Genomic DNA, 21,004 nt, shown 5'->3' on the forward strand with positions numbered 1-21,004 from the left:
ATGTTGCTTGAAGGTGTAAATGATGCTAATGATGCTACACAAATGTTTGTTTAATGTTTTTTTTATGTTATTTTTGATGTGTTTGAAGCCAGTTTAGCATGAAACAAATGAGCTGCAAGTCTTGCTAGCATGTGTTGTTTCCACGATGCCGACTTTGATGCTGACTTTTAGCGTAATAGCTTTGTTTTAAGCTAGCAGGTGAAAATCTGGAAGGTGTGAAAACAGACATATTAGCTCTATGCTAGCATGCTGACTCTTAAGCTTCTGCCTGTTGTGACGTAGAAACATTAAAACTGAGGAGTAAAACGTTCACCAGCATTATTACATGTTGCTAAAAAGGTGCAAATGATGCTTCACACAACACTAAACATCTTTTTTTTACTTTTGAAGTGTGTGAAACCAGTTTAGCACGAACCAAACGAGCTGCAAATCTCGTTAGCATGTTGTATCATAACGTTAGCTACAGAAACTGTGTTGTTCTCATGATACTCGGTTTGATTCTGACTTTTAACTTAATAGCTTTGGTTAATTAGCTGTAACTTGTGCTAGCATGTTATTGCTATGCCGTTAACATGTTCACTTTTCAGACAGAATGTGGGTCATTATTAGCGGTTTGCCATGTTAGCGTTAGCCTTTTTGGCACTAGCTAACATCTCACAGACAAGAGGTTAACAAAGAGTTTTACTTTCCCTCCACTTAATCAAAACCTGAATTAGCAGGAAACAAAGTTAGCTTATTGTTTTTATCAATGCTCACCTGTTGGCTTCAATATTTAGATTTTTTGGGGACCAAAGAGAGATGATGGACTGTTAGCTGTTAGCCGTTAGCTGTTAGCTGTTGTCTGAACACTCTGAATCATACTTCCTTCTTTATTTCAGACACATTATGATCTAATTTGGGATTAAATATGATAAGAACTAAACACATCCCGTCACTGTGTTGATATCAGCATATTGTTTCAATCTAAAGAACGATGGAGGTATGTTAACCCTGTGTTTTCTTATAATGAAGGTGGTTTTAAATTCAGGTAGTGAAGCCTGGATATATCATTATTATTATTATTATTATTATTATTATATTTCTCCACTGCAGCATATTTTAAAAGCCTTCTTTGAACCTTTAAAGGCCACAACTATATAAAATATAACTTATTTAGCCTTTATGCAGACGTATAAAGATTAAAAAGACACATTAGCAGCAGGAAAACGTCCTCACATTTCTGAGTCCGTTTCAAAATGTTTTCAGTGACATTTCTTTTATTTTTATCCCGTGGTGTTGTATAATGGAGGCCCTCTGGACCCTCTGATTCTCACATGTAGTTCGCCCACAGTCTCACGTCTATAATGGAGGAATTAGATCATGATGTACAGTAGCCGTGATTGTTTTATTCCTGCAGCTCAGTGTCTCTGTGGTATAAATAAAGAACTCCATTTACCTGCTTTCTGCAGCCAAATGATTCATTAGACACCGATTACAAAACACGCCACCGCCATTTTTTACTTATGTCACCGTTCATTGTTCTTCGTCGGCTGTTAACGCCTCGTTACCACTTCTGCCAATTAAACTAACTGAGGTGAAATAGCCGAAACTGGCAAAAAATAGAAAGCAGAGGGAGAAAAAAAGAAAGAGAGAGAGAGAGAGAGAGAGAGGTGAGGGTAAATGTCGTCCTCGTCTTCTTTTGTGAGGCGAGAAGAACGTCTCTCTCTCTCTCTCTCTCTCTCTCTCTCTCTCTCTCAACCCACAGGTCGTACGTATGCCATCTGTAAACACAATTATTCACAGCTGCTCGCACGCCCACAGGCTACTGCCACCCTGTGTGTGTGTGTGTGTGTGTGTGTGTGTGTGTGTGATAGCGATAGAGAGCAGGAGAGTGTGTAAGTGGCTGTATCTGCTCTGCACAGTGGAATGAGGTCAGGGTTGTGTTGTGTGTTGCAGCGTGAGGGGATGTTGGCGGTGTACAATCTTCCACTTTAATGGTCAAACATGTTTTAGCTGCAGGTATTTTCCCAAGGAAGTGTGTGTGTGTGTGTGTGTGTGTGTGTGTGTGTGTGTGTGTGTGTGAGGGGGGTACCAGCAGAGAGGTCAACAGATTACAGCTAGTCTTCTGAGGATTAACACGCTACCACAGATAACACTTTACTCTCTCACTCTCTCTCTGTTTGATGATTCAAAACGTAAACCTTTATTGCTCTTGTACAAGAGGCCAAGCACTGCTTCCTGCAGTTCATTGTAAAAATGACATTTGTTTTGTCATTTTCTTTCTAGCTATGAGTTGATCATCCCTCTGTGTCGCGCGCAACCAAACCCCATTCAAAATTCCATTGATTTTAGCCTGCTTTGTAAGTGTATCAAGAAGTTCAACATTAAATGCTTAATCAGGCAGAATATATTCCCCCTAATCAGGTTTGAGGTGCCGATGAAGCTCGGCGTGTTAGCTTACAGTTGCTGTTTCCTTGTGTGCTCCTCTGCTGCAGACTGTATTGATCACTCAGCTGTGTGACTGATCGGTGATCAGTCAGATCTCAAGTGCTTCAGACAGATTGATAAAGAGCTGCAGGAACAAACAGACTTCCCCCAAACACACTCTCTATCTGCTCCTCCACACCGGCTGCTTTATTTTCCCTGAGCCCTTATCAGACGTGTCTGCACTTCGTCACTCAGTCAGATTTGAATCCTGAATTTAAAACTTTATCCGAAAAGTAATATCCTGTGTTCACACCTCCAAACGCTCTCCCTGTTTCTGGGTTCCCTTCTTTTAAATGCAGCTGCACCAAACCATCCCATCTAACCAGCCTCCATGTCGGTGATCATGAAGCTGCTTCGGGGATAAAATAGTCCTTTATTCATCCAGGGGGAAGTTGTCGGATCCTCGACGGCTGCGTCATGTGACTGGCTGAAGTGGTTTTGTTGCTATTTGTGGAGACGGATGCATTTGCACTTAAACAGCACGTGGCCAGGAGGCGTCAGCTGAAGCCGCTTGAGTCATTTCAGTTTGCTCTTAATGCGTCTTGGCTGCTTTTCCACCTGCTTTTATAGGTGGATTATCCACATATATACTGTATGTACTGATAATCTGGACCTAATCCAGATATAATCTGGATGCTCATAACGTGACACCTCACGCTGTGAACCAGCCCGCAGCCGCTCATCATCATCCCTCGTCACGTTCGAGTGTGTTTAACATGAGGAAGAGCTCGACTGGTGGCTCAGCGGCCGCCGGACAGGAAGTAGGCTGTAATATAAAACCTGCCATCAGTCGACCGTTTCAGTCGGACTCTCCTCCTCCTCCGCTCGTCTGTGTGTCACTGTGGCCTACACGCTGAAAACAGGTTCAGTATTTTGGATAAATGCATTTAAAATGTGTGTTTAATCACAGAATATGTATTCTGTAATGTGTATTTGGATGGACAGAGAAAACTGAGATGCAATTTGTGACCAAATACATAAAGAACTTCTATTTCTGTATTTAAAATAATTAAAAAAATACATTATTTAATGTTTTTTAATTCCAAATAAGAGATATTTTCCCCCCCAAAACAAACTGCAGCAGGTTAACAGTTAAGCTTTTGGTGTTTTGTTCAGTTGGTGGCTGATAAAGTTGAAGAGATTCACTTCCTCCACTGTATTTATAAAATGTTTTATAGAGCAGTTCGCTCAGTCAGTCGACGGTCGCTTTAAAACTTCAAATCTACGATGTTGGAGCAGGAAATAGTTGTATTTTCAAATACAATGTTGTATATGTTGTTTTAATTAATTTTAAGTCTCTGTCAGGTATCTTCGACATGTTTTACGCAGTTTTAACGCCTCCCTGCTTGCAAACGCTCAAACACTATTTTGAAGGGCACCGTCGCTGCATCCTGGGCTCGACGCCACCCAGAGGACGACTGCGATCGGTTTAGAGAAAATATAAACAAAGCTGATGACCACGGGTTGATCCAGGTTGACCGGAGAGGTGTGGAGGTCCTGGAGGTCGTTAAAACGTCTTTAATTTCAAAATAAAAGCTCAGCGGTTTGTTTGAGGTTGAGCTGGAACACAGCGTGCACATTCAGTTACTCTCAGCAGCTAATCTCACTTCCTTTAATGTGTTTTAGGCACATTTTGATAAGATTTCATGAGAAAGAGGAATAGATTTGATTTTATCTATATGATAATAATAATAAAAGAAGATAAATGGCCTTTACACCACAGCTTGCAGGCTGCTGTACAACCTAAGCAATGCACAATGCTGGAAACACTCTCTACAAAGCAAATGTGGATTAATCCGCCACTGAAAATAGTCCCCATCAATTGCTGTACTTGCTCCTTTCTCATTGATGTTGAATAAAAACTACAGTGAGTTTTTTTTATGTTAAACTGTTGCACACTGTTGTTCTCACACAGTTCGTTGGCAGTAATTAACCTGAGCTTTAACCTGTAAACACCAGCGTGTTTCAGGGGTGTCGCGCTCGGCTCTGGTGTCCGTCTGTCTGCCCCCCCCACACACACACACCCACACACACAGACGACACAAACATGTTTTCTGTGGTTTGTTCTGCAGAGACGAAGCTCGATGTGGTCAGATCCCTATCTGCTCCTCCTCCCTCTCTCCTCCTGCTCTCTGTCCTGTAAATGGTCAGTTAATGGACGTTAATTCCATCAGCCCGTCTTCACTCGCTAATGCACCCACTTCCTGTTTGGGATGGACGGATGGAAAGAGCCTAAAAAACCAAACGGAGAGCGAAGAACAGCAGAGAGGGAGGGAGGGAGGGAGGGAGGGGGAGTAGTTTGTGGGATTTGATTGTCTGTGTGTGTGTGTGTGTGTGTGTGTGTGTGTGTGTGTGTGTGGAGTGAGAGGAGGATGTGAAGAGGAAGGTAAGAAATGGGAGAGAGACAGACATGATGTATAGAGAGAGAGAGAGAGAGAAAGAGAGAGAGAGAGAGAAAGGAATCCGCTGCCTGACACTGATGGGGCTGGATAACAAGCTGATTTATGGAGTGTGTGTGTGTGTGTGTGTGTGTGTGTGTGTGTGTGTGTGTGCGTGCTCATCTCCCTAGATAAAAACCACATGCAAACATACTGTATATGGGTACACACACACACACACACACCCTCAACCTCTTTATCTGCTGATTGCATCAGTCTGAGAGCTGTACTAATCGCTGCACAACACACACACACACACACATGCTAACACACACACACACGCTAACACACACACGCTAACACACACACACACACACACACACACACACGCTAACGAGAGGCAGAGCATCACTGAGGTTTTCTATCTCGGCTCTTAATCAGCCACCAGTTTGATTTGCAGATAAAACTGTAAAAACACAGAAAGTGCTCGATGACGTCAGCAGCTGCAGTCAGACTGTTCACACACGTGTTGTGTGTTATAACAGGTCACGCCTGTTATAACACACAACACGTGTGTTATAACAGGTGTGACCTGCTGGGCAGAGATCATCCCGTCGCCTCGTCACGTATGTTACAGGCGTGTTCTGGTCTGAAGGGTTCGGTCCTTTAACACTTTGATTTAAAATGTGTTTTTGGGGATATGAACTGTGCCTGTGACATCACCGTTCACACCTGTGCCCATCATATCAATGTTCACACCTGTGTGTATGATAACACCATTCATACCTGTGATATCAGTGTTCACACCTATGTCTATCTAACACCTGCCTTTTATCTGCCTATCACCGTTCACACCTGGCTTTATTACACATCTACTACAATCTATTATCTTGCCATTCTCACCTGTGTCTATCAATGTTCACACCTGTGTGTATCATATTGCTGTTCACACCTGTCTATCACATCACCATTCACACACCTGTATCTGTTATATCACCACTCACACCTGCGTCCATTCTGTTCACACCTGTATCGTCTCCAGCTGCCTTCGTCAGTTCTGCCAGCAGGTCTTTTTTTTTGGCACTAATAAACGTGTCCGGGTGAGATCAGGATCCAGGTGATACAGGTGTGATCAGGATCCAGGTGATCCAGGTGTGATCAGGATCCAGGTGATCCAGGTGAGATCAGGATCCAGGTGATCCAGGTGAAATCAGGATCCAGGTGATCCAGGTGTGATCAGGATCCAGGTGATCCAGGTGTGATCAGGATCCAGGTGATCCAGGTGAGCTCAGGATCCAGGTGATCCAGATTTAAGGTTGAGGGTGTTTAACGACAACAGAAAGTGGAGTCAGCCGGTTGTGTGTGTAAATCAGTGAAAAAGACTAGAAGCCAAATTTTGAAAAGAAACAGAAAAGAAGAGTAAAAAATGAGGACATGGAGTGAAGCCTCGTTTTCCTTTGATGTGAAATTGATGAGATTCTTTTACTTTCACTTCAAAGATGGAGAGAGGGAAAGAAAGGAGGAAGAAGAGGAGGAGGAGGAGGAGGAGGAGGAAGAGGAGGTTGTGTGTTCTCCTCAGTGAAGCGCATCGCCTCCATCTGTCTCCTGCAGGAGGCCTCCGCTCCTCCTCTTCCTCCTCTTCCTCCTCCTCGGGGATCCTCACTCCTCCTCCTCTTCCTCCTCTCTGGTGGGTGATGATGGGGGCCAGCAGTTCTCCCCCAGCCTGTCAGAAGCTCCCGGGACTGAACTACATTCTCAGGAAACACACATTACTTTTAGGGTTTTTTTCTGGAGCGCGTGAAGCCTTTATGTCCACAGATTCGAGGATTTCCAGCAGGACTCAGCGTTCAGCAGCTCTCCAGCAAAAATAAACTCCTGGTGTTCAATATTAATGAGGCTCTGAGCTCACTGAAACAGATACTGGATCAACTGTAATGACATAAAAGATACCAGTGCATGAATTAGGGCTCCAAAACGGCCACCGAGCAGGTTTCTTGACAGGTTCCAGATGTTTTAAGGGTTGAGGGGTCATTTCAGGAGTCACTTAGAGGGCTACAGGGTTCCTTGAGGAGGTCCGAGTCATTAGAGAGGTTTCAGGGTTCATTAAGAGGTTGATTGTGTGGAAAAGGAACCCGTGAGGAGGTTACCTCAGGAGGAGGTACCTCAAAGTAAAAGTGGTATGTTCTTTGTCCCTGAGGTTTGGTTTGGGGGTTTGTAGGAGTTTAAGGAGTGAAATTTAAGTTTTTGAAATCACTGAGAGGTTTCCAGGGTTCCATGGGAAGGTCCAAGTGGTGAAGGAGGTTCTCAGAGTCAGCGAGGAAGTCCATGTGTCAGTTCGGAAGTGTCAGGGTCCGTTGAGATGTTTCCAGGGGTCATTGAGTGTCGGGGGTCTCAAATATAAGTTGATGAAGGAGGAGGAGTCCTTGAGGAGGTACCAGTGTTCAGTGAGCAGGATCTAGGAGTCCAAGAGAAGGTCCAGGTGGTCATTAAGGAGGTTTCAGGGCTCACTGAGAGGTTTCCACTGGTCATTGAGGGTTGATGGTGTCGAAAAGGGGTTTTAGAGTCCTTGAGGAGGTACAAGGGTTCAGTGAGCCGGATCTTGGAGTCACTGGGGTTTCATGGCGCCACAGGGGTAACAGAGTAGGTCATCGATAAGGTTGAGAGAGTTGTTGAGGACGTCCAGGGTGCACAGAAGGTCTCAGGGATCCATACCGGGGTTTAATCAGCACTCAGGATCTCCCAGAGGTCACAGAAGGAGCTTTATAGCTTCAAATGTGGTCTCAGGTGTTCCCACAGAGGTCCTGTTCCTCCATGTCTCCTCAAGAATCCTCCAAAGATCACTGGTGAGGGTCAAGGAGTATTTGAGAAGGTCCCAGAAGAGATTGTTTGCATCTCTGAGGATTAAGGGGATTCTTTGACTCATTGAGATGGTTCTAGTCAGGGTCATTCTATGGAGGTCTGACTGGTAACCGAGAGGGTTCCAGTTGGTTAGTTGGTTCCACTGGTCACCAAGAAGGTTTCAGAGGTGATTTTAGTCAAATGAGTCTTTGACGGAAGTTCCAGGGTTTTTTAGAAGAGGTTCACCAAGGAGGTTCTTAGAGTCTGTGGGGTGGTTTCAGGGTTTTTGAGGGGTAGCATGTGGCATTTATTTCACAACTAACTGACGAGGATTCACTGGTCCTTTAGGTCCTTGGGGTCAGTTGGGAGGTTCCAGAGGTCTTTTAAGAGGTGCGAGGGTTAAGTGGACTCGTTGAGGTTCAGGTTGCCATAAAGGGCTCCTGAGGAGGTAACAGGAGTCACTGAGGAGGTTTGATGGGACCATAAAGATAAAGTCAGATGTTCCAGATGTGTCTGACCCCCAGTGTGTGTTCACAGCATCAACACACAGCAGCTCAGCTCCCACTTTAGCTACTGCTTAGCTAGCACAAACTCCATTTACGGACTAATCATGGAGGGATGCATGTGCTGGACACACACACACACACACACACACACACTCACACACACACACACACACACACACACTCTCCGTACATGCACACACTCATTAGAGCCTGCAGTGTTACAGCACTTCATGCTGAGGAAAGAGGCTAAGTGTTCAAAGCCTTTCTGGGCTGAACAACACATACACACACAAACACACACTAACACACACACACACACACACACACACACACACACAGCATCACAGCATTACATAATGATGTAAGCAGTGGTCCATAGTTTTGGAAGTGGGACGCTCGCTGAGAGACGGTCTGACGAAACCAAAGTCCTGAGGACGTGTGAGTATGTATGCAGCTTTTGGATTGTGTGTGTGTGTGTGTGTGTGTGTGTGTGTGAGTGTGTTTGTAGGCTCTTAAGTTTGTGTGTGTGTGTATCTGCTCCTCATTAGCCAGTAGATAAAAGGAGTGTGTGGAGCGATAGAAGAGGTGATTCCTCCCTGTGGAACCATACCTCCCTCTCTGTTTATTATTTGTATTGCTGAGTGTGTGTGTGTGTGTGTGTGTGTGTGTGTGTGTGTGTGTGTGTGTGTGTGTGTGTGTGTGTGTGTGTGATGTCAAGAAGCTTTATAGTAACAGTCGGCGTTCTTTGGATGCCCTCTCTCGTCCCCAGGGAGGGAGAGAGAGGGAGGTGGATTTATTTTTCCAGGTCTGTTGTTTTTTTGAGCTTATCTGTGGTGGCCACTGTACGCTATAGAAGGAGGTGTGTTTGTGTGAGAGTGTGTGTGTGTGTGTGTGTGTGTGTGTGTGTGTGTGTGTGTCTGTGTGTGAGAGAGAGTGTGTGTGTGTTTTTGTATTTGGCAGCAGCTGTAAATCGGAGCTCGGCCAGCATTCGACTGATGTACAACAGCAAGGATGCTGAGGGCTGCAGCACACACACACACACACACACACACACACACACACACACACACACTCTGTGGTGGGTCCATGATTGGATTATTTTGCTGGTGTTGTAGTGAGATACAGATAGTTCTGAGTGTCTACCCACACTGAACCACTGGTGTTTTTTGTGGAACTCAGAACTGCCAGAGTTCCTTGAGTAACTTCCAGGGGTCATTGAGTTCCAGGATTCTTTTAAAGGACCTCACAGTGTTGGTTTATGAGCTGTGGCAACATTACGGGAGGTGCAGGAGGGGCTTGTTGCACAGTCTCAGTCAGAAATACAAGATTCAGTGTCGTTATAAGAGATCTCCTTCACTCCCCTCCATCCTCCTCCTCCTACTGTTGATCATCACTTCCTTGTTTTTGACCAATAGGCTTGCACCAAATCATTAGTGTGACACAGTGTGATGTAAAATAAAGACGTTTATGTTGTGCACTGGATCGTTTAATTAGTAGTAATCAAACTTTCCACTCCGCAGTCAAAATGCAAGTGAAATGAATTTGTGTTGAATAATGTTTTCATGCAAATCCAAAAGTTTTGCTTGTTGTTGAGGTGACACAGGTGGGCGGGACCTTCGCTGACAGGTGTAAGACTCTATTGGCCAGTGGATGTGAGTGACAGCTTGTTCCAGGGGCAGGTTTTAGAGTTCATGAAGTCACTTGAAGGTTTCAAGGGCTCTTTCAAGAGGAGCTCCAGATCCTTAAGGAGGTTCTTAAATGGTTACAAGGGCCACGATAGAGGTTAAGGGAATAAGGAAAAGGTCCCTTAAAGGTTTCACAGTGTTACAGCTGACGTTTAAGGGTTTTCAGGAGGTACTAAGGGTTCCTGCAAAGGTTCTACGTGGCGATTATGTTCAAGGCCAAATGGGCGAGGTTATTTTTAAGCAGCCATGTTGTTGCCTTCATTTCCCCCCTCTGTAAAGCACTTTGTCAAACAGATGCCAACACGAGGGAGGTCATTTAGAGAGTTCAGGGGTGTTTGAGGTGGTTTCCAGGCTAAAAGAAGAAGGTTCTGGAGCCACAGAGGAAGATTCAAAGGCTACGCTGGGCTTCACAGGGGTCATACCGAGGTCACAGAGAAGGTTAAAGAGGTGTTTCCAAAATAAGTCCAACAGTCGGTGGGACGTTTTCAAACAGGACTGAACATGAGGGTTCTTTAGGTCCTTGAGGAAGTTCAGAGGGTAATTTTTACGGCTGATTGTGACGGTGTTTGTGCTGATGCCGATACTTGTTATCATTTCCACTTCAGAGGAAGGGGTTTTAACTGTAGTCGGTAATGTGTGAATGTGTTTTATATTATCCTGAAAGCTCCATTAAGTACATAACTGTTCATTCATAAAATAAAAAGAGATCACTTTACACCATCACATTATGTTTGTGAGTAAACTGTGTGGATACTGAGGCTGGAGGACCACTGCTTTATATCTCCTCCACCAGTTTAGCCATATTTATGAGCAACATAATAACTCCGTCCTTATCTCCCAGATAACGTTGAATACTGAGCTTTGAATGAATAATAGGCTTGTGTCTTCTGAAGGTGAACTGTTCACATCTTCCTCAAGTGTCTCTACCTCAGTTATCGGTTTATTTGCTGACATAAAACCTTTAACAAATGGCAGCTTTAGAAGCCATGTGTGTAACTATACTCATGAATATTCAGCATGGCGAGCCGCTCTGTATTCTCCTCAGAGGTTGAGTTTCTTGGCTCTTAAACTGCAGCTTGAATAAACTGTCAAACTGTCTTTTCTGTCAGCTAGAGTTTTCGTTATTGACACGAAATATAAAAGCTCTTGAAATATAAAAGCCCTTCCTGCGGAGCAAAAATACACAGAGGCATGGATTCAGATTTCAGCCCTGAGAACATGAAACTGATCCATTATCAGTCCTCTGGAACTGTTTTTGACTAATTGGTGATGTTTCTCATATTTAGTAATTAGGTCTGTAGTTGTTTTGTACACGCTGTGATGTCTCATCCAGATGCTCTCCAGCAGCTCCACTGCACTTCAGAAGCAGACTGATAGCATTTTTTATCAAAATATTCTGCCCGGGGGCACCTTAACAGCTTCATCCAGCCATGCTCCAGAGCACTTTCTCCCCCAACTGTAATACCGCCTTAAACAGCTATAGTACTACCATAACCAACTGTAGTACCGCCTTAAACAGCTATAGTACTACCATAACCAACTGTAGTACCACCTTAACCAACTGTAGTACCACCTTAAACAGCTACAGTACTACCTTAACCAGCTGCAGTACCACCACAACCAACTGTAGTACTACCATAACCAACTGTGGTACTACCATAACCAACTGTAGTACTACCATAACCAACTGTAGTACCACCTTAACCAACTGTGGTACTACCATAACCAACTGTAGTACTACCATAACCAACTGTAGTACCACCTTAACCAACTGTGGTACTACCATAACCAACTGTAGTACTACCATAACCAACTGTAGTACCACCATAACCAACTGTGGTACTACCCTAACCAACTGTAGTACTACCATAACCAACTGTAGTACCACCTTAACCAACTGTGGTACTACCATAACCAACTGTAGTACTACCTTAACCAACTGTAGTACTACCTTAACCAACTGTGGTACTATCATAACCAACTGTAGTACTACCTTAACCAACTGTAGTACTACCATAACCAACTGTGTTACTACCATAACCAACTGTGGTACCACCTTAACCATCTGTAGTACCACCTTAAACAGCTACAGTACTACCTTAACCAACTGTAGTACCACCTTAACCAACTGTGGTACTACCATAACCAACTGTAGTACTACCTTAACCAACTGTGGTACTATCATAACCAACTGTAGTACTACCTTAACCAACTGTGGTACTACCATAACCAACTGTAGTACTACCATAACCAACTGTAGTACCACCTTAACCAACTGTGGTACTACCTTAACCAACTGTAGTACTACCATAACCAACTGTAGTACCACCATAACCAACTGTGGTACTACCATAACCAACTGTGGTACTACCCTAACCAACTGTAGTACCACCTTAACCAACTGTGGTACTACCATAACCAACTGTAGTACCACCTTAACCAACTGTGGTACTACCATAACCAACTGTAGTACCACCTTAACCAACTGTGGTACTACCATAACCAACTGTAGTACTACCATAACCAACTGTAGTACCACCATAACCAACTGTGGTACTACCATAACCAACTGTGGTACTACCCTAACCAACTGTAGTACCACCTTAACCAACTGTGGTACTACCATAACCAACTGTAGTACCACCTTAACCAACTGTGATACTACCATAACCAACTGTAGTACCACCATAACCAACTGTGGTACTACCATAACCAACTGTGGTACCACCTTAACCAACTGTAGTACCACCTTAACCAACTGTGGTACTACCATAACCAACTGTAGTACCACCATAACCAACTGTGGTACTACCATAACCAACTGTGGTACCACCTTAACCAACTGTAGTACCACCTTAACCAACTGTGGTACTACCATAACCAACTGTGATACTACCATAACCAACTGTGGTACTACCATAACCAACTGTAGTACCACCTTAAACAGCTATAGTACTACCATAACCAACTGTGGTACCACCTTAAACAGCTATAGTACTACCATAACTAACTGTGGTACTACCTTAACTAACTGTAATACTACCTTAAACAGTAGTATTACTCCATTGATCTCCATCTCAGCCTCCTCAAATCAATTTCCTCAATAATCCGTGAAGGCAGCTGATTGTGTGATTGACCTGCTTGTCCTTTGAGATTGACATGCAGTCAGTAGACTGGTGGAGACAGCGGCCATCTTTGACGAGTCTCAATCAATAAAGGAACATGATTAACTAATTAAGTTCTCAGGTGGCTCACGGTGAAGCTTTCTGTCAGCATCACTTGTTGTTAAAGCTCGGTTTGTTTTGGTGCTTTGACCTTTGACTTCAAGAATACAGCCAGAATAGAACTTTATGACATTGTGCAGCACGTTGATTGTTGTATGATCTCTGTATGATCTCTGTATGATCTCTGTATGATCTCTGTATGATCTCTGTATGATCTTTGTATGATCCTCCTCACGTGACGCCGCCTACCTGGGACCTCCGTCTCTGTCTCCCCCACTAGCTCCCCCCACTGCCCCCATCCAGTGGTGGTCAGGCCTTTCTGTTCTTTGCTTCCTTTTCCTTTGAACGACTTTATTTCAACCTACAAGAGACCTGGCTTAAGTCTGGTCACATCAGCCCCCTCGCTGAGCTTCGGCCGCCAAGTTAGCCGTTCTTTAATTCCCCCAGACTCGCCGGTCGCCGTGGAGGCGGCCTCGCCGTGGCTCTCATAAATCATCCGAACTGTCGCCTCATCTCGGTGGAAAGACCTCCGAGCGTCGACGCGCCGATGTTCAAAGTTCTCTGCTGCATCGTTTCTTTAAATTTGCCTCTTTTTTTTTCTCTCTCGTCATCTTGACTTCATCAATTAATCATAATAAGAATCAGCAGTGACATCTCGTCAAAGGTTGACCCGTGTGGGATTATCCCAAAGATCAAAGTCACCTCTCGACCGTCCGCTCTGAGCAGGATGCGGCCGCCTGCTTCAGCGCAGAGCGAGCTAAAAGTGGCTCGTCCAAAGCCGCTTCCCGTCGGGCCTTGGCTCCGGTTAGCCGCCCCCGTTAGCACCGGCAGCTGTTCCCGGTGGGCTCCGCCTGCGTCGAGGTGGCGTCTCCAGGACAGATGGCCGAACCGCGGGGGTGGGGCGGCGCGGGGCCGTGACCCCCGGGAACCTGTCCAATGAGAGTGCTGGAGCAGCGGGGGAGTTAGCCACAGGTCTGGTTGCTAGGTGAGTGTTGCATCATGGGAACTAATGAACGGAGGCAGGCTGGAGTTGCGTGTGTGAGAGGTGATGTCAGTGTGTTAATGGGGGAGAGTTTACATCAGGTAAACACACGCACACACACACACACACACACACACACACACACACACACACACACACACACACACTCAGCAGGCTCCCCAGTGTGTCCAACTTTGTTTTTCTGATGTCCTGCTGTGACCCTCAGTGGGGATGGATCACCATGGAAACAGGGAGACAGGCAGGGGTGTGGGGGGGTTAGTCGTCAATGCCAAGGTACCTCACACACACACACACACACACACACACACACACGCAGGGACAACAATTAACTATTTACGTCACCTTTCAAAATAAAATGCATCCTAAAAGAGGTGAGATTTCTCTGTGAAATCCAGATTCTTCACTCAGGTAAAAGCTGCTGCACCTCCATGTGGAAACACTCCAGCTGGTAATAAGGCTCCACCTGAGCACCTGAGAGAGAGAGACAGCGCAGCATTATGTGCAGTATTCAGATGTAAAAGAGCCTTTCATGACGTACTCAGAGTGAAGTAGCTGCTGCAGCTGAAGGTCACAGTCGTGATCTCCTGATCCTCCCTCAAAGGGAACTCTCTGAACTCTCCGTCAAAATGTCAGCGTTACCGCACCAAGCCAAACGTACCGGGGGTCGCCCACCAATTGGAGGATCGGCGGTTTGATCCCCGAAGTGTCCTTGGAAAGTGAACCTGCTCCTGCTTACCTTTGGTGTGTGTGTGTGTTTCCTCCTGGTGAACAGGTGAATGTGAATGTGGTGTTGAAGCCTGGACTGGTTAGAAAACACCGTCTACTGTTCACTGAACGAGCACCTGTAGCTTCCTGGAACTAAATCATATTTCAAGTTGCTCAATTAGCTTTTTTTTTTGCCTTTTTTGTGGAATCAATGACTGAAACTACAAAACAAAAGTACAAAATTTACCACCAAATATTTGACTGTAGTTTTTAGTCTGAATTTTGATCATCTGTGTTTATTACCGAATGTTCAGAGAAGTTGGTGTGTGTTATTTTAGAAGCCGACTGTCAGATAAATGTGAAGGAACAACAGAAGATGGAAATATTGGCACATGACGTACAAATACATGAACATTAGTTAATTAGTTCTTGATTTGAGAAGAGAAGAATAAAACCACAGGAGGCTTTTTAAGACAAACAACCAAACATTAAAATCAGAGGCAGTAAATGACGGATAATATTTAACATCTATGTATTTATACTATGAGACGTAGTATTAACTGAAGTAAGTGTGAGCAGTAAAAGTAAAAAGTACTGCAGTAAACATAAGGAACACTGCAGTAAAAGTTAGAAGTACTGCAGTAAAAGTAAAAAGTACGTCAGTAAATGTAAGAAAACATTAGAAGTACTACAGTAAATGTGATTAGTACTACAGTAAATGCAGTAAATGTACTCTGTTTCGGCCACTGTCCGTCATCCAGACGTTTAATGTTCCAACTTCCTGTTGGCGTGGGCGGTGGCGGCGGCGGGCTGATGGATTAGCGGAGGCTTAAGGTGTGTGCCGGTCACATGCTGCTGCTCCACGTTCCGGCCCCCTGATCGCCCATTAAGCCCTGCAGATTAATGCTCTCAGTAATTAATGAGCAGCTTAGCGGCGAATCACAGAGCGGACCCTAAACCGATATTGTTCCTCATTAACGATGAAGCCGGAACGTGGCCGAGCATTTCCTGACCTGTTGCTCGACACGCCGCTGATTGACGAACGCTTCCGCTCGCTCTGAATTAGCAGTTAGCTCAGAGTGCTGCTGCAGAGCGGCAGGAAGTACTGCAGAGTACTTTTACTCAAGTACTGAGCTGAACGTGGAGTTTAGAGGGCAACTCAAAGTGCAAAAAGAAACCGAGATCATGGAGAATAAAACCAACTAAAATAGAATAAAGACAGGTATAAATTAACTGGAATACAAGTTACGAGAAGTTAATAAAGTATTTGATTTAATGGGAGGACGACAGTACTTAGAAGAAGAAGAAGAAGTCAACATATACAATTACATCACATAGTAACAAAGAACTGAGGAAAACAAACAAAGACACTAAAACACACGTGACTGCGACACGTGTGTCAAAAAGTCAACAATAAAATGTAAAAAGTACTACAGTAAAAGTACTACAGTAAATGTAAAAAGTACTACAGTAAAAGTACTACAGTAAAAGTACTACAGTAAAAGTACTACAGTAAATGTAAAAAGTACTACAGTAAAAGTACTACAGTACATATGAGAAGTTTCGTTTCAAAGGGTGATTTCTGATTTCCCACAATGCACCTGGAGCTCAGAGGTGACATGCAGATGGGGGGGGGTCGGGGGGGGGCATCCAGCCAATTAGTGTGAATGGAGACGGGGACGGAGGTCTGGATTGGGTTCAGTCGTGGCTGTTGTCACGGCAACACAAGCTTTGATGTTACTGCGGTATTGTGAGGAGAAAGAGAGCAGACAAAGAGCGGACGGAGGAGGAGGAGGAGGAGGAGGAGGAGGAGGAGGAGGAGGAGGAAGAGGAAGAGGAAGAGCAAAGAGGAGCGATGGAGGTAAACGGGTCAGAATAAAGACCTCTTCCTTTGAGCCCCGCCCACTTCTCGGTCCAGGAAGTCGGCAGCGGGATGACGTCTGGGCCCCGTTTGGCCCCGAGCCTTCGTCTTACAGGATTTAGACGAGATTATGGGGTTTTCCAGGAGGGGAGACGTCAGATGAACAAAAACTGATGGCTAATCCACGGTGACCCCCTGCTAATCCACTTATTTGTGAGGTATTAACGAAGCGATCCCTCCTAAGTTAATAAGGCTGTCCAGCACAACAGGAGGAGGAGGAGGAGCAGGAGCCTCCTCTTCATGGCAACGTCAAAACAACAAGCGACCCCCCGGAGCCTCCATCCTTCAGCTCCTCTGTCCAGAACTTCATCTACATCTCCACCAACGTTTCCAAAGATCAGCGTCCAGACTTGGTGGACTTTTCTCAGAAGAAACATCAAACATTCAGAAATAAGCGAGTCCACATGTTGGAGAACATCTCGTCCTCACTGATGTTTTATTCATCAAGAACACAGATGAATATCAAGCTAACGTTGCTTCTTTTGATTCTCGTGGCTCATGGTTTATACTCGTTGTGTTTCACGGGTCTCAGTATTTTCTTTTAACCAGCGGTCCACGTGTCAGGATTCAGGAACTGAAACACTCACGGAGGAGATGAAGTCAAGACACGGCGAAATGTCGATGTTTAAGCCGAGCTCGTGTGCTGCTGACATCTCAATCATGTTTAATGAACTCATTTCAGACATCATGTCGGAAAAGGAGCCTTGTAATTTAAGTTTAAAGCCCTTCGGAGGCTTCAGTCAGATCAGATTTGATTTGATTTGGTTTATTAGACAATAAACAACATCAGGCAAAGAGTAAAGACCTGAACTAAAAGATAAAAACAACCAAAAATATGAATATCAGCTCACAACCAACTCAGCAGATTATATCCATGTTTGTCTACAGCTGAACCTGCACGGCCTCCATGGTGACGATAAAGGCCTCGTCGTACTGCTGACAGAAAAGACCGTTTGAAATCCAATTAGAGCAGCCTGAGTGTCCTAACTGTGGCGTTTCTATAGAAATCACCTCCTTTCTTTTGCCGTCCAGACTTTCGAAAACCAACATTGAGACAATCTGGACTTCTTCAGTCCGAGGAGTTTTGTTTCAGCTGAGGAGATGACGTGTGTGGAACAGAAATAGTGAAGTGAAATGTGAAGTTTGTAGATGTTTGTGAAAGACTTTCTACTTTTTCTTCAAAGACCAGTTCAGGCTGCTGAAATAGTCTCTGCATCATTTTCCACCAAATCTATGAAAGCCCCCCCCCCCCTTCCCTCCCGAACATCACGGCCGCTCCGTAACTGCAGCCAACAGCAAGGAGACGCCGAAAAGAAAAAGACCGCAGAGCGTGAATAACAATAAAAGAGATGAGGGTGTGAAACTCATTGCGGCCTGATGCGTTATGAGGAAATATGTTGATGAAAAAGTGGGAAAAACGAAATGGAAAAAACACACAGCAGCTTTATTAGAATGTGACAAGAAGCAGCAGCCGAGCAAATGGGAGGAAAACAGCAAACGATATGAAAACACACAAAAGATATGAAATATGTGGGGTGTGAAGACCGATAAAAGTCTGTGGATGTATGCAGAATGTCAAACATCACAGCGGCACGGGGGGGGGGGAAGAACGAATACGTGCATTTAGAATTAACACTTGATGAAACTGAGGAAGGAAGGAAGGATGGAGGAGGTCAGAGGAGGAGGAGGAGGGAGGAGGAGGATGAGGAGGACGGAGGGATTAGACGGCGCTGGCAGGTAATCCTGGAGGAGGAGGTCGTTAGCCGGGATCGAGCTAATTAAAATGTGATTTGTGCTACAAGCAGCTTACGGCCTGCTGCAGCAGAGGAAGAAAGACACGGGAAGACAAGACAAAGAAGGGAAGACTGAGACAAGAAAGACGAATGTAATTTTTAATTTGGGCCCACCGCTGCCGAGAAAAGACACGAGCGAGGAGTTGGACATGAGGAAAATAAAAACTCTGGCAGTGGATTCATTCACTTCCATCATTTGTCAAACCTGAAGCTTTTTTCCGTGAACTCGTCCTGATCTTCCTCTTTATTAACTTCTCGTGTTAGTGTTTCATCTCTCACAGATAATGTACAGCGAGCAGATGGGGCGGTGATGTTATCCTGTTTATTACGCAGCTCCCTGCTCAACAAATCAATACTTTGGCACAGATATTGATTTACAAATGATTTCATGGCTTCAGAAACGTGTCCATAGCAACAGGCTGCTGCACAGAAACAACAGATCGGCTGAAGTGACCAATCACAACCGGGTTTCTACGAGGAGGTGCAATGAGAAATATATATTTTTGACTGATAATCTGCAGCAGGTGGGATTATGGGTATTCAAAATGGCGGCTCTGTGTGTGTGTGTGTGTGTGTGTGTGTGTGTGTGAGCTCTACCTGCCCAGGTGCTCCACACCTCTCATCAGCACCAGCATCACATCACAAACACAAACCGGCTGCTTTTCCACGACCGTTTGTTCATTTGAACTCCGTGTTTATCACCTCGCTCTGCTGTGTGATAGAATCGTCCACCTCTTCCCCCTTTTTCCTCTCACTCTTCCTCCTCCTCCTCCTCCTCCTCCTCCGTTTTGAAGCGGTTGGATATTGGATTGTGAAATGTTTCTGTGTTGTATTGATTTCTGCTTTCACTTCAGAGCGGCTCGCATGGCCTCCACTCCGCTGTGTGTTTGTGTGTTCATATGTTTTTTTGAAGCATTCAGTCGGCTTCTTCCTCTTCGTCTCTCTCCTCGTCTTCTCTGCCGATTCACTCGTCTCATTCACTCCAGTCTGGCAGAGGTCAAAGGTCAGGATGCACGTTGCATAATTCCCATATGAAACCATGGAAATATCTTAGCTGCTGTTAGCCGGAGAGCCTTGCACCAACACAGATGGAGTTCGGTTTATCCTGCCATTCCAGACTGCCATCCAGAAACGGCTCATTTAAGGCCCGTCCTGGTCAAACGGAGATTTGAGTGTTGCTCTGCTGCCAGAATGTGGATTCATCTGCCACTGAAAACCCTAACCCTAACAAATACACCATTTCCTCCTGTCACAGTGGTGTTGATAAAAGCTGCTGCAGGAAAATGCTGAATGATCTACTCTTTATTTCGGAGCTGTTTTTCCGTCTGTCCAGGCTCCTCTCTGGAGCTGAGAGCCACAGATTGGTTAAAAAAGTCATATCAGTATCAAGTATCACACATCATTGGTAGTTTGGGCCTTTTAATGAGATGTTTTTTAAACAATAAGAGAGTTACAGAACACCACCACTGCAGTCTGTCAGGTTATCGTCACATTTCTAGCTGCTTTATCATGTGACAGTGACAGTGACACAGGACACGACGTCCACTGTGATCTGACGCTTCTGAAATGTATATAGTTTTTACAAACTATATGCATCAGTCTGCAGATGAATGAATGTGTGTATTTGTCAGAGTAAAGGAGTGGAAATGAGCTCGTGTTGGTAAAATGGACTCCTGGTTTCCACAGAGACGAACCAGTCGCCGCCTGTTAGGGAGGAAATCTAAAAACTGACGGGCTGATTTAGAAAAAGCTCAGAAGTCTGATGAAGTAGAGACTGTTTGTTCTGTATAACACCTTTACCTGAGAAACATTTCCTTTCCTTCTTTTTCCATCACCTGAGTGATTTATTTTAGATTTTATTACTTTGTCAGATTGAAAAGAGTGAAAAGCAGGAAGAGAGACAAAAACCTGTGCGGCCTGATTTCTTCTGCTCCACCGTGAGGGTTTTACTTCACCGACTGAATCACAAGCGTCCTGTTGTTCTCTCTGTTGTTTGCAGCCGAATTGGACTGAATGAGCCTGAGAGGTTTTGGACTGAACTGATTTAAAAATATCTTTAATCATGCTGCAAGCATGTGGAGACTGTCAGGAATAACATTAAAGCGAGGGGACGTGTAGGCTACTGGATGGGAAGTGGAATGCTGTAATTGTCCTGTAATGGATGTTTGCTAAAGTGTGAAATGCTTTTGAGTCGCTCTGTCATCATCACAGGCGTCCATAAATAGACGCCGTGAGCCTCGCTGATGAGGCGTCCTGTTGAATCCACACACACACACACACACAGGCAGGTCCAGGTCGGCTTGGCGAGGCCGGCCCTCCGTCCGCCGGCTATACGGTGAATCGGCTTCCTGTGATCCGCTCGCTATGATTGGATTAAGCCGTCATCCGCAGCAGATGATCTGTTCGTCCACCCACACAACAGCAGCCAGATCCCTGCCGCTCCCCTGGAGCCCTAAGCAGATTTGACAGACAATAGCATTAGGCC

The 21,004-nt window shown here is 44.9% G+C and overlaps 1 protein-coding gene across 1 annotated transcript in view; it reads left to right on the forward strand.

The window, feature by feature from the left end:
- The window catches only part of LOC139206968 (protocadherin-1-like), a 177,747-nt gene that overhangs the window by 87,878 nt on the left and 68,865 nt on the right, over positions 1 to 21,004 (forward strand). The gene's annotated exons all lie outside the window — the stretch shown is intronic.

Source organism: Pempheris klunzingeri, chromosome 9, assembly GCF_042242105.1.
Source record: "Pempheris klunzingeri isolate RE-2024b chromosome 9, fPemKlu1.hap1, whole genome shotgun sequence".
In the NCBI taxonomy this organism is placed as follows: domain Eukaryota; kingdom Metazoa; phylum Chordata; class Actinopteri; order Acropomatiformes; family Pempheridae; genus Pempheris; species Pempheris klunzingeri.